Genomic DNA, 15,178 nt, shown 5'->3' on the forward strand with positions numbered 1-15,178 from the left:
ACTCGAGCATTTGCATCTTTTTTTTAGCTATTTGATCAGCTTGCTGAATAATAGGCGCGTCGTGTGCTCATGACCCATCTTCCAGTTGGTATTGTAAACATTCACTTCTTTTATGTCTGATCTCTCTCTCTGTTCGATGTAAACAGCGACCTGGAGCATGAGAATCGGTAGGTGTGTGTGTGTGTGTGTATATATATATATATATATATATATATATATATATATATATATATATATATATATATATAATAACCTCCATTACTTAAGGAAGCTTGAGATATTGGTTTCCTCGTAATTTTAAGTAGAGTCTGACTTTTTATACACAAGATTCAGAGTATTTTTTATGGAATATATGCCAATGCGTACATATGCGTGTGTGTGTGTGTGTGTGTATGCTTTTTGAGCAGTTCTTGGTGAAAGCTGATGAACTTCTGGCGTCTTTTAATTTAAAACAATTTCAATGTCTTTTCCTTATCTAAAGGAAAAGACGAAAATCGATTGTTGTTCTCTCTATTCTCTCCTGCAGTGTATGTACGTACGTTAGTGTAGAAATGTAATATATATATATATATATATATATATATATATATATATATATATATATATATATATATATATATATATATATATATATATATATAGACACGTACGTACGTACATACACTATATTTTTATACTCTCTATTCTCTCCTGCAGTGGATGTACGTACACATTTACACCAACGTACGTACATACACTGCAGGAGAGAATAAAGAGAAAAATCGATTTTCGTCTTTTCCTTTAGATAAGGAAGAGACACTTGAAATTGTTTTAAATTAAGAAATGCCACAAGTTCGTCAGCTTTCACCAAAAACTGCTCATGAGTAAAACTGCCCAAAAGCATATATACACATATGTAACCATTGGCATTCATTCCATCTTGTGTTCAAAGTCAGACTAGTTAAAATTAACCAGGAAACTGATTACCCAATCTTCCTTAAGTAATGGAGGTGATTATAAGAGGAGATACTGTACCACGTTAAGCAATAAGAAATATGGAGCAGTAAAATGAACGAGGAAATCGTCCCTGACATAAATATGTTTCTATGTCATCCTGTGTACTACTGTAGCTACACGTTATTGTCGAGCTGATGGGAGGGTTCTTATTTGGGTGGAGCTCATAAAACAAGTTAGCCATTTACAGAAACTGAAGGAGCCTAGAATTACGACGGTAACCAGGACTGTACTTGAAAAACAGCACGACGGAATGCAACTACTATTAGACAATGACCACTTCAAGGTAACAGGGGTTGTACTTCAGAAGCAGCCTCCTGAGCTTGATTGAGACGCAGCAGAGGCAAGATAATAGTCTCAAGGTAAGAGCTGTTGCATAAAGGACCGCAGGATTTCTTCTTCCTCTTTTTCCCCCCGAGGAAGGGCGGCTACGCGACGGAGAAGGGATTGTTCGCGCTTCTTTTTCCTACGCCAGGAGGTGGATCTTCTTCCTTGTGATGCCTCGCTTGGCCCCTCACTTTCAGATTCCGCGAGGCCGTCCCTGCCCCGCCCGCATCTTGCAGTATCTTGCGAAGATCAGCATTGATCACTAGACTCCGAAATGTCTGTTTGTTCCATTTTCACAATCCGGGTGTCTCTGGTTTTGTGCCACATTGCATTCGATGGATGTGTGGCTTTCCAGGTCTCGAATGCTTCCAATCTCATTACTTCGTTTCAAGCATCCGTGACGTACAGTACATAATCGGCATGTGTTAGATAGTTCAACGCAAGTTCAACGCACCTAATTACTTTGGTATGGGCACAGTGGGATAGTCAATAGAAGATTGTTGCATTTAAATCAGAAGTTCCTTATCTTGAAAACGTGATTCGCCAGAACTGAAGAAAAAGTTTCTCTTGTTACTTACTGCTTCTGGTAATTAAAAAGCAGAATACCTCTACTTGAAACCATTTTTTAGTTTTCTGTAAAAGGAAACTGAGACGGCTGTTTGTCTGTCCGTCTGCACTTTTCCTGTCCGCCTTCAGATCTTAGAAACTACTGAGGCTAGAGGGCTGCAAATTAGTAAGTTGATCATTCTACAATCTTCAAACATACCAAATTGCAGCCCTCTATCCTCAGTAGTTTTTATTTTATTTAAGGTTAAAGTTAGCCATGATCGTGCGTCTAGCACAGATGTAAGTGCTAACAACACAGGTCACCAGGGGGCTGTGGCTGAAAGTTTCATGGGCTGCGGCTGAGAGTTTCATACAGCATTATACGCTGTACAGAAAACTCCATTGCGCCGAAGAAACTTCGGCGCATTTTTTGCTTGTTTGCGTTGTCAAAGAAATGTTTCTTATCTGAACCGATCTTTTCACTGAACATTAGAACCTTTTATCATCAGAAACGACCTTCATCGTCCAAAATGAGTTTTCCTGTATGAACGATTTTTTAAAAACACTTTTCTTATCTAAAACTAATTTTCATTAAAACTAACAGATAGTCTTATCTTAACTGATAGTTTTAACTAAAATGACGACTTTTCCTTTAAGGGCTATTTATCCCCTTCCTTTCAAGATCGCACACTAACATCCTCCACTTCCCTCTTTTATGTTTGCCACTAACACATTTTCATTTCTGTTGTTTATCTCCACTGTTTTCTTTGGTTAAACAAAGGTTAAAGGGATATTCCTGCTCTCTCTTCCTCTCGACTTTCACTTTATCTCTCGACTATCCCATTCCCTTCTCTCTCTCTCTCTCTCTCTCTCTCTCTCTCTCTCTCTCTCTCTCTCTCTCTCTCTCTCTCTCTCTCTCTCTCTTCCCAATTACGAGTACACAGCTCAGCAAACCATCTGGAAAAAAAATTGCTCTTCTGCAGTTTTGTAAGTTTCCTAAGCAATCAACGTCTTTGCGAACGGAGGGCCGTTGAAAAGATCTGTGTTTGCTTCCTGCCAATACTAAGCTATGGAATAACTGTCAAATGTAAACAGAAGGCATAGAAAAGAGAAAACACGCAGCGATACCCTTTTGTGTTTTTCCAGCAGTTCATTGACCAGCATCCCTGTCGATCTGTGGAGAGAGAGAGAGAGGATAAGTTAATTAGGCTTGTTAGACGATATGGGATAAGACATTTCAGCAACATATTCTTCAAGGGAAAATGTATGGTCTAAAATTTAATAAGTGGCTTGGGTTTCACAAATTTTAGCCCGTAGCGGTAAATTAATCCCATAAATCAAGTCCTTAAGGGCACAAGTAACAGTATTATTATAATAATGATGTAATCTACCCTTTGATGACTTAGGGGTCTGTGGCGTTAGTTTCATATACATCCGTTCCAAGACGTCTGTCCTTTTAACTTGGGTTTTGAGAAGTGGAGACTGAAATATGCAAGTAGGGTAAAAGTCTTTCAAGTGATCAACGTAGTTTCTTCCCCCGTAGGGGATAGTGCCGTCAGTGCACCTCACGGGGTGCACTGTAGGCTCTACTAGAGTTTTTTTTTGCAGAGTCCCTTCGGCCCCCAGCTGCAACCCCTTTCATTCCTGTTAATGTACCTCCATTCACGTTGTCTTTCTTCCATCTTGCTATCCAACCTTTCCTAACAACTGTTTCATAGTGCAACTGCGAGGTTTTCCTCCTGTTACACCTTTCAAACCTACCTACTCTCAGTTTCCTTTCCAGCGCTGAATGACCTCATAGGTCCCAGTGCTTGGCCTTTGGACTACATTCTATATTCAGTTCAGTTCAACCTACTTTCTTCGTGGGATCTTTTTTATTAAAACGATCATTGGCGAGGGAACCATCGTTGTTGAGTAATTTTCTGACATGCGCAGCCTACTTTCCACATCTTTTGTCCGCCGATATTTCCATCTGTAGTTTCTCATTTACTGTGTGGTAAAAACTCATTTCCCCCGACTCTCGTTTCCATTAGGCGTGAAACCAAATGTCTCATCCCTTACAATTGCTATAAGTATAATTTAGAATTCTCCATATAGTTTCTGGCATTGGTTTATAAGTGGAAATTACAAGACAAAGTTCTAAGTACTGAGCTGCATGTTCTTGGAAAATTTGAAGATAGCCTCAGAATTAGGTCTGCAGTGTCACCTTCATTCTCTGAATTTTAGTCTCAGAAATAGGCCTGCAATGTCACCTTCATTCTCTGAATTTTAGTCTCAGAAATAGGCCTGCAGTGTCACCTTCATTCTCTGAATTTTAGTCTCAGAAATAGGCCCGCAATGTCACCTTCATTCTCTGAATTTTTAGTCTCAAATAGGCTTGCAATGTCACCTTCATTCTCTGAATTTCAGTCTCAGAAATAGGCCTGCAGTGTCACCTTCATTCTCTGAATTTTTTGTCTCAGAAATAGGCCTGCAGTGTCACCTTCATTCTCTGAATTTTTTTGTCTCAGAAATAGGCCTGCAGTGTCACCTTCATTCTCCGAATTTTTTGTCTCAGAAATAGGCCTGCAGTGTCACCTTCATTCTCTGAATTTTAGTCTCAGAAATAGGCCTGCAATGTCACCATCATTCTCTGTATTTTAGTCTCAGAAATAGACCTGCAATATCACCTTCATTCCCTGAATTTTAGTCTCAGAAATAGGCCTGCAATGTCACCTCCCTTCTCTGTATTTTAGTCTCAGAAATATTCCTGCAATATCACCATCATTCTCTGAATTTTAGTCTCAGAAATAGGCCTGCAATGTCACCTCCATTCTCTGTATTTTAGTCTCAGAAATAGGCCTGCAATATCACCTTCATTCTCTGAATTTTAGTCTCAGAAATAGGCCTGCAATGTCACCTTCATTCTCTGAATTTTTTGTCTCAGAAATAGGCCTGCAATGTCCTCCATTCTCTGTATTTTAGTCTCAGAAATAGGCCTGCAATGTCACCTTCATTCTCTGAATTTTAGTCTCAGAAATAGGCCTGCAATGTCACCTTCATTCTCTGAATTTTAGTCTCAGAAATAGGCCTGCAATGTCACCTTCATTCTCTGAATTTTTTGTCTCAGAAATAGGCCTGCAATGTCCTCCATTCTCTGTATTTTAGTCTCAGAAATAGGCCTGCAATGTCACCTTCATTCTCTGAATTTTAGTCTCAGAAATAGGCCTGCAATGTCACCTTCATTCTCTGAATTTTAGTCTCAGAAATAGGCCTGCAATGTCACCTTCATTCTCTGAATTTTTTGTCTCAGAAATAGGCCTGCAATGTCCTCCATTCTCTGTATTTTAGTCTCAGAAATAGGCCTGCAATGTCACCTTCATTCTCTGAATTTTAGTCTCAGAAATAGGCCTGCAATGTCACCTTCATTCTCTGCTACGGAAAGTGACTTTCAAGAGATGGCTAAAAGCACTGCTGAAATAGTTGTTGAATATGATAGGGTTCTGTTTTTGAATACGGAAAGCAGATTCATGAAAGAGCTGCAGAATATGAGTTCCAGAAGACCTGCATGCATTTCTTAAACCAAAAGCATAACTTCCAACACGTTCAGTATCAAAACTAATGACAATTTACAAACCAAACACTTTCGAAAACCAAAACTTCTTGACACTTTCAAAACCAACAACAAAACTTCAAACACTTTCAGAAACAAATTGAAACCTCCAGTACAATAAAAAAAAAAGAAAAACACATGACAGTTTCAAAGCAAAACCCACGATACCTAAAAAAAATTAAAAAATGTAAACCAAAATCTCTGGCACTTTCATAACCAAGCAGAACCTCTTAACACTTTCAAAACCGAAATAAAACCTCTCTAACACTTAAAAACTCTAAAGTAAAGCTTCTAGCACCCTTCAGTAAAAAAAAAAAAACCTGCAGCGCTTCACACCAAGTACAAAACTCCACCAAATCTTTCACATCACAATACAGATGCTGTGGACTGTATAACCTAAGATGACCATTCTCTAAATTAAGATATTATACGGGACGAAGTTTCCAACAGACCTGATAGAATCGTATATGGATGGTCCTTGGCAGCTATTAAGTCTGGATCGTTAACCACCATTCATATACCCCTCAAAATTACTCCTGTATGTGCCGCACGTATAATAGGGGTAGACGCTTCAGACTTCTTCTTTTTTGCGACCGCCTAGCAACACGCCCAAACGCGAGAAGCCGCCTTCACGCGCCGTCCAGGATTCTTTAATTTACGTATGCGTATCATAATGCATGGAACACTTTTCAAAATAAACGCTCCTTTCACAGCAAAGCCACAATTGGCGAGGTTTCAGAGTAATGGGCCTTAATTCCATTCATGAGTGTGAATACGTCATTTACATAATTACTCTGCAGCCTTGCGGAGAGGGAGCAGTTGTTTTTATTTTCCTGGACGTCATTTTGTTGCCAACATGAAGATTGTCTCTAAAGGGAGGGCCTCCATCAATAAATCAAATGAGAGGTTAATGTAAGTTTGTTAATGTTTTAAAGTTTGGCAGATTGTCTGAAAATGCCGTGATTCCCATCATCACTATCGACGTGAGGAAATGCGTACTTCGTTAACATTGTTTTATAATTAGGTAATTTAGAGCCAAAACCTAATACAATGGGAGGAGGAAATTGAGAAAATGAAGAATAACAAAACTACTACCGAGGGGATCGTTAAAAAATACCGAGGCTGTTTAATTCAGCAGTAATTGAGCGTATGATGACCTTTCTAAATATTAGTTTTGTGTTCATTTTCTCTCCAAGAATCCTTCCTTCCAACGTCATACATCTGGACGTACGTTACGTAACATCCTGGTAACAAAGGATCCTTTCTAAAGTTTTTGAAAGGAACGCTTCCCTTTGGCGGCAATTAGACGCTCTCACCTGCTCGTTCTCGTGGTTAGTTTAAACAGTCATCCAGCCCTCATGGTTCCTGACTACAAATTGTTTACACTCTGTCGCTACCTCTCTCTACCCCCTCCCCCCTCTACTCTCTCTCCCTCTCTTAAATTAGTAAAATCCTTTACATACAAATTAAATGAGTCTACTTTCCAGTCAAACGGGGTACCTAAAACTTTCAGCTAGACGTCTTCATAACCTTGTTGTGCAATAGTCTGTTGCTAAGCAGCTGCTCTTTTCACCAGTGCAGAAGCCAAGGACGAATTCCGCACATTCAGACTTCTCAGTTCGCATCCAAATATGAAGCATCACACTCAAGAAACCATAGTGCTGGAAATCTGCAAATAAAAGGATTCGTTTTCCTCAGCTGGGAGACACCACTAATTAGTTCACGCAGTTAAAGTGAATTTCGATAAATGATTCAGAACAGCATTGGAGTATAGCTTATCTAAGCTTTGATTTGTAAACACAAAGAATGGTTCGGAAAAAGTGAGATCTCAACGCTTCTAAAAAGAGTGAAGACTATGGAAAGGGGGAAAATGTAAGCAGAGGTTAGAAATACAGAGCTTAACGCGTGCAACGAAAGGGACTTGTTGCTAGGTTTCTGACAACCATACACTGGTCGTCCCTCCCTCGTTTAAGATTGAACGTTATACACTTTGTGAGCCGAACTTAATAATAAGTACACCACGAAGAGAGAGAGAGAGTATGTGTGTGTTTGTGTTTCTGTGTGTGTGTGAGGGAGAGAGAGCGCCATCTAGCATACGATATCCATCTCCCTTTCTAGGTAACGATATCATACCAGATAGGAAGCGCAGAACACGATACCAGGAAAGGATAATGGCCCACTCGTACTTGTTTGTTGATGGAAAATTAAATTTGCTCTCGAGATGAAATGTCATCTTGGCGATGGCTCCCATCTCCATTCCTATCTGGCTCCTACTGTAGAGGATAGATAGCCTGCGTGTTGACACAAGTGAACGTGGCTATTCTATCTTGCTCACTCATTGCATATCACGTATGCCAGAGCGCAGATACAAGATGTATCAGATTAAAAAAGAACAAACGCAAGAGTTTGACCAGACAGAAATTTTTGTTTCTCTACTCGCGTCCATTTTGTTCTTGTAGCTTTAAGTAAGACTTTTAGTAGGAAAGTGGTGCAATTGTTGTAGATTTGCCATGTAAGAATCCAGCGAAGTTGCGTATTAGAGCCACAAGTCAACGTAGATATATGCTGTGAATTATTCTTAAACATTTCTCAGACAAATGTTCATGGCATGAATGTTACATAACTCATTTTTATAGTCATGGCCTGTGTATTCCTTGCTTGCACGCAAAGTTGCATGAGGAGAAAAGTCTTTGAGACAAATTCCAGTCTAAAATAGAATGTTTTACTGCATTGTTACGGATATTTACGGGGGATTCAGCTAACGCTTTCAAAACTTATTCCCGAAATCCCACGAAAGGAGTGCATGTGACACTGGAAACTATTAGTATGATAAGAGCGCAGCGCACTGGGCAGATAACCAAACCACGTAAACAGAGCAGCAAATCTCGCAAATAAATGAAATACTCTAAACACGATCGCACGCTAACTCTTAATTTAGCACCAGACTTTGTTAAAACTCTCATCACGCAGTCTTTTCTGTTGGGGAAATAACAGCGATACTTAATAACGCTGGGTAATTGGTCACTAATTTTGCGCATGAATGACATTTTTATACTCTTCAATATGAAGCCAAAATAATTCTTTAAAAGTCGAATTCATAATGCCTTGGCAATGACTTACACCTTAAGACGATTGTATATGTCAAGTACAACTACCATGGCCAGGATAAGCGTCCTTGCCTTTTAGGGTTGTTCTTGGGAGACAGTGACTTAACGGCGGAGTGATTCAAGTCACTGTCTATCAAGTTCTCACCCTAAAAGGCGTTGGTTCGAATCTTGACAAGGTATATATATATATATATATATATATATATATATATATATATATATATATATATATATATATATATATTATATAATTCACTGCGTATAAGTTATTCCCAAATGTTTTTACTGAAGAACAAGTGGTATAATTTAATTTTTATCCGTTTATTAATGCATAAAGTTGGAAAAAGTGCAGATGTGTTCTCATTTTGTATTACTGTACATTTAGGAATTCTACTGGATGGTTGATGAATTTTGAGTGACAAATTCATAATTATTATAGGACCTAGAAAGAATCAAAAGTCTTAGAGGTTCCTCCTCAAACCTTTGGTGTTCCATGAAAGACCTCAGCCATCCATTGTCCAAGAATGCATTAACATTCTTTTTAAGATCTGTGATTTTTCACTGCGTATAAGTTATTCCCAAAGTTACTGAATTCGTTATTAAAGGGATATTTGTGGCTTAATTTGGGAATTTAACGAAAGATTCTTCGGACGGGTAAATATATCACAAGTGAATAAACTAGCAAAGCTCTACAATGTGACAGACAAGAAAAATAATTCAGTCGAAACGTTAAACAGCACACTATTATACTTATGGATTCCGGGTTGAAGCAGCCACTCCAAAATTCACTTTCGAAAATCTCTTGTGACACTTCGAACCCAAGCATTCACGGTTCAAGCCCTGAGGCGAGACTACTGTAAAAGCAAAATTCACGTCCTCAACCTATTGGTGATCCCTGACAATCGGCAATATAGGACGACAAATTGCTGAACTGTTCAACCACACATTAAGATTATTTTCGATGTTTTTGGAAACGATGAAAATACAGATAACGCTCCAAATGGTTTGAGATCGCAACAGGCGAGACACTTCTTTTACGATAATTCTCAGATATGTTTCTCTCTCTCTCTCTCTCTCTCTCTCTCTCTCTCTCTCTCTCTCTCTCTCTCTCTCTCTCTCTCTCTGTGTGTGTGTGTGTGTGTTGTTTTAGATAATTTGCGAAAGAAGCAGTAACTACCTATTTCCTTTTTCAAGCAACTTTCATTTTGATGGTAAAATATCCATGTTTATTTGGTCACGTCTTAAAAAAATCCCACGTTCGAAAGGGCGGATTTATCTTACAGTCTCCTTTGTCGGATTAGGTATTCCTATATACTGAAGCTTACCGCCCCCACTTGATTTTGAATCAGTCAGTCTGTCTGTATTCTAAGGTGAACTACATATTTACAAGGCCCCGTTGCGTATAGCACTGAAATTTCATGACTCCCAGCTACAATATACCTTCTTCCTTCTACAGTGTTTCAATTCCGCTTTGGTCTGTTCCGGCTCAGCTGTCCAACTTCCTTAACTTTAATTTGCTCTATTTTTCACATGTCTTACAAAAACAAATCCTTTGGGCGAGTCTTATGAGAATTTGAATCGTGAATTTAGAAGTTTCTTTAAAATGATAATGAGAGTAATATAACAACTGCTACCATTGCTGCCACTACGCGTGTTATCATTACCCGTATGGGGTAATGATCGAGGTATTTAAATTGCAAAGAGAGCGCAGGTGGAAGACTTGTTTATTTGGCCGTGTTCGATGAAATAAGGTTTTGTAAACAAAGACTGATGGTACTGCGAATAATGCGGCTTTTATCCCATGTAGCCTATTAGCAACAAGATTTGTTGATCTGTTGATGCAATCTGGCATTCAAACGGCTCAGAAACAGGAAAAGCCGGGAAGAGGCATAGGTCTAGGTATAAGCCCGAAGGTAGCAGTAGCTGCTTTTTGAAAGAAATCCAGTTATATGGTGATAAGGAAAGTAAAGTAAAAATCCAAAGCTTTGGGAGGTCTAACCTACAAGAAAGCAGGAGGCACCTTGCGAAAGAAAGAAGATTATACAAGGAAAAAAGGGTATGAATTTCAAGTAGCCTACGTTTAGAATACATTCTTTATAGTTGCTTGGAGGTTTTGTATTCTTGAAGCAGCTTAGTACGTTTGAGCTTGTCCGATCTGTTTATTTATTAATTTATTCATTTTTTTAACAAGTGATCTCATTCTGCATTCACCATTACCTTCGCTTCTTCTTTCTAATGACACCATATTCTTTGGAAGCTTGAATTTCAAGTCAGTGGTCCCTGTGGGTTTGTTCCATATGAATATGGTTCATCTTCTGAATAATAATGAAGATGATGCACGGGCATTACACTATACGTATTCATATTTATGTGTGCGCGCGCACTCCCTCTCAGATAAAGGCATCTAATTAAGATTTGTTGCCAAAAATATGAATCCTTAAGTTTGTAGGGTATGTTCTGTATTCATATGTGCTTTTGTTATTATGTTGATGATAATAATATTGAGTTTTTTAACAGTTCCAGCATCACTGGCATTAGATTATTACTTGGAAATGCATATGAATAAACATACATGTACATCCTCCTGTAAGGAAATTATTATAGTTTACTATAGTTTTCATTTATTGAAGAGAGGGAAAACAATATATGATACACAAGGGAAAATTTGCAACTGTGTAAGTTACAAGAGAGAGAGAGAGAGAGAGAGAGACAGACAGACTACAAGAGAGAGAGAGAGAGAGAGAGAGACCCGGAAAAGGAGCGTGAAAGGAGAGTGAAGAAGACCTTAGTGAGAGAAGCTCAGCGAGGGAAAAGGCCTTTCGTGCGGTTGTCGGGTGAGATGTAAGCCGCAGAAGGTAATTGAAATTCATTTTTCCATCAGCAGTGGTTTCCCTGGGAACATCGCGAGCTCTAGATCCTCGCTAGAGAGTTTCCAAAATCACCCTGACTTCAGGGAACATGTTCCTGGGGTCCATTAGTGTGGAATGATCACTCCAATAGAAGGCGTTTGATGCAGTTTTAACGCCCGGGGATAAGTGGCGCTTTAAAAATCCGGAAGGAGCAATTTTTCTTTTCCTTTTATAATTTTGGGTATGGTTAATGTGTCCTGTTTTTTGTATTGTTTCCTACCGGATGAAGACACAGCTATTTAGTTCAAGGGCATTGAAAGATTATAGGTCTAGGCTAACCCAGCACTCGGTAAAGTGTTCATGAAGTATATAGGCCTATTTTGAATATAAAAGTGTAATATATACTTATTTTTTGTTGGTTCTGTCTAATATCATTCTTCATTTTTTACGTTCATATTTTAACACTGATTTTTACTAGTATATCATCATTCACCTATTCATTATCAATCATATCATTAATTTATATATTTCACCTTCATTACGGTGCTGAATAATCCTGATGGGTTCCGGCGCTTGGTCTTCAAGACCTAAATTTCATAATCAATCAATCAATCTACACCATATAACTAATCTTGCCTTTAGACCGTTATTCTCAGTCACAATAACGGACAGAGTTACACTGAATGATGACCTTTTCCGCTCAGGGAAAATAATTTCCAGACGAAAGAGAAGACTCCGAACATACTGTAGATAAGAGTTAGTGTTTCATCTGCTTAAGCCTAACACGCATCCTCACCTTAATGCTCTATAAGACCAGTTATCAAAGAAAGAGCCATCCATTCCTCTGGCGTTAGTGCGACGGTGTTGAGACAAACCCCATATGGCGGGAAGGTTTTTTTTTTTCTCTCTTTTATGGCTGTTTCTCTCCAATCACATGTCATGTGGCTACTTTCTCACCTGTCATGTGGCTACTTTCTACTAGGAAATGTAATTATCGTATTGCTACAAGTTACTTTTAACGCGTTACCATTAGTCTGTTGACCTTTTTATGATAAATCTGTTAGATGTGCGTCCTCTAGCGTTTTCCATATCTAATATTATTACGCCTTTTTTTTTTACCTTTTTACGTTCTTTATCCATTTCATGTAGAAATGCGATAAAGGAAAATTTGTCATAAGATTTTAACAATTTTATTCATATTTAAAATAATTTGTTGTATGTAGCTTATAGATCGATAAGGTGATATACACTTATACATATTTGCATATATTCCATTTTTTACACACATATATGTATTATGTATGTAGGTATATATAATGTTTGTTGGTGTGTACTATACATGGGGTTTATATGAAAGATACATGTAACAAATGCGAATAACGAATAGGATTTTCTTTGCTGAGAAGTAGCCTCACAGCCATTCAGGACTCCCTCGTCTCCCAGGATTAGAATCAAGATTCAAAGTAAGGATTTTTAAACACAGCAGTAACACATACATACAAGAACATCTTAACTTCTCGAATTCCTGATATTGTGAGAAATCTCGAATTCCTGATATTGTGAGAAATACTTTCCGCTGAGAGCCTTGAATCCGTAAAATGGAGACGACACTTATTAGTGGTGTTGTCAAATTTCGTTGATCGTTTTTAAATCCCAGCTCAGTCAAGTGCAATTGCGTTGTTTAACGTAGGCGTCGAAATGCAGAATTCTTTCATCATAGTAGGTATATGTATCTTGTTATTATTATCTTCGGGAAACGCAATTTCTTACATTTCCTCTCTCGGACTTATGGCATTCAGTGAAATATGAGAGGTCCACAAGTAATATGACTGCTTATTATTATTATTATATATATATATATATATATATATATATATATATATATATATATATATATATATATATATATATATATAAGCGTTCAAAACCATGCTCTCGCAGTGAAAAGACTAGCGGTAATTAGTAATTTGACCAACATTTCTTAATTAAATTGTCATGTTTCTCAATTAGATAGTCATGTTTATTTCGCCCTTTCTCTTTTCTGTTTTATTTCCCCCATTCTTCCGAAAGTTTTGCGTCACCTTACTCGCCATATGTTAATTGCCACCATTTGCGCCATGGCATCATCTCCTGTGTCTTGCGTAGGTCATATTTCTTTGCTCCCGTTGTCTGTGTGTATGTGTGTGTGTGTGTGTCTGTGTAAGACCTCCGTTTGCATAGATGAAAGGACAAAAGTTGTGGATTGGAACTGGAATATAAGATTCAGGACTAAGGCCAAGCACTGGGACCTATGCGGTCATGCAGCGCTGAAAAGGAAATTGAGTGTAAATGTTTGAAAGACGCAACAGGAGAAAAACCTCGCAGTTGCACTATGAAACAATTGTTAGAGAGGGTAGGAAGTAAGATGGAAGAAAGAGAATATGAACGGAGGTACAGTAACCGGAATGAATGGGGTTGCAGTTAGGGGCCAAAGGAACGCTTCAAAGAACCTTAAGTAATGCCTACAGTGCACCGCTTGAGGTGCACTGACGGCACTAACCCCCTACGGGGAGAAAAGTTGTTGAGGTTTTTACTCACGATTTTCATTCTTATTTTGGCTGATAAAGGATGAACATGGCAATAAGTCCTATTCATAATTTTCTCTTTACAAAGCTAGTTCGAAGGCGGGGGTGTGGCGGGGTTTTGGGGGGGGGAGAAAGAAAGGAACAGTATGTCATTTTATTTCCTCCATGAATTTTTAAAAAGATTTCAGTGGAATTTATATCCAAACATATAAGGAAGTCTAAAATTAAGAGCTTATTGTATATGAATTGAATAGTATAGTATAGTATAGTTTCCAAATAAGGGTATCCCTAAGTTTACTTGGAAAAGAAATGGTATAAAACACTTGCTAGAATATATTTTAGCCCAGAGTAGGTTGAAGAACAAGTTGAGGTTTGTCAGATCATTTTGTGGTTGAAATGGAAGTTAAGATAGATGGAGGTTAAAGTTGGAGAGAAAGGGATAAAATGTAGCTGTAAATGTGATAAAGTGAGAGTGATGAGAAGTAATTCAGAAGAGTGTTTAATGAGAAAATAGATGAAAAACTAGCTAAGATTAAAGACATGGCAGTGGAAGGTGTGCATGAGGAATTTGTAAAATTCCAGGATGGGGTCCTAGCGTTTACAGGGAGATGTGTTTACAGAAGGTAGAAGGAGGGAGTACAGAAAGTAAGTGGTGGCGCGAGGAAAGGAGATATTAAGTGAAGGAAAAACATAGCGTATTTGAGTGTAATTGCAACAATTACAAAACAGAAGACAAGATCAAGTACTGGAATACAGGAGTATGGTAAGTAGCCATGAATATAGTGAGGAAGAAAGAAGGCAAATAATAAAAACAGAGGGGGTGGGGAAGAAAGTGAGAAGGTACCTCAGTAAGGTTTTATAAAGAATAAGTGGAAAGATGCCATTTGAAGTGAATGCTATCCTGGGTCAATGGAGTAAGTGCCTTGAGGATATGTTTACTGTTTACTGCAGAATATAGAAGAGAGGCAGCCACATGATGCGAAAGCACTAAGGGTTAGCATAAGTTTGAGTATACTTGTAGAAGGACTGTTGAGGTCATAAGGATGGAATGAAGAGGTTGAGAGTGGAAGAACACTATAAGTTGATGGGGTTGTAAATCAAAAGCTCAGTACTCGTATAGTGCTGAAAGTGGGATTGAGTGGCTGACCGTGGTCTTTAGTTTAAGAAGGCACTGAAGGAATGATGAGAAGGATAAATACT

At 38.3% G+C, this 15,178-nt stretch overlaps 1 long non-coding RNA gene across 1 annotated transcript; it reads right to left on the reverse strand.

Annotated features, from left to right (window-relative positions):
* Positions 1-2,308: 2,308 nt before the first annotated feature.
* LOC136841492 (uncharacterized) lies at positions 2,309-9,410 on the reverse strand. Its single transcript, XR_010853964.1, has 3 exons — positions 9,316-9,410; positions 6,959-7,127; positions 2,309-3,040 (listed from the first exon to the last, which is right to left on the reverse strand). It is a non-coding gene; the product is annotated as an uncharacterized lncRNA (long non-coding RNA).
* Between the last annotated feature and the right edge of the window lie 5,768 nt (positions 9,411-15,178).

Source organism: Macrobrachium rosenbergii, chromosome 1 (assembly GCF_040412425.1).
Source record: "Macrobrachium rosenbergii isolate ZJJX-2024 chromosome 1, ASM4041242v1, whole genome shotgun sequence".
Lineage (NCBI taxonomy): Eukaryota > Metazoa > Arthropoda > Malacostraca > Decapoda > Palaemonidae > Macrobrachium > Macrobrachium rosenbergii.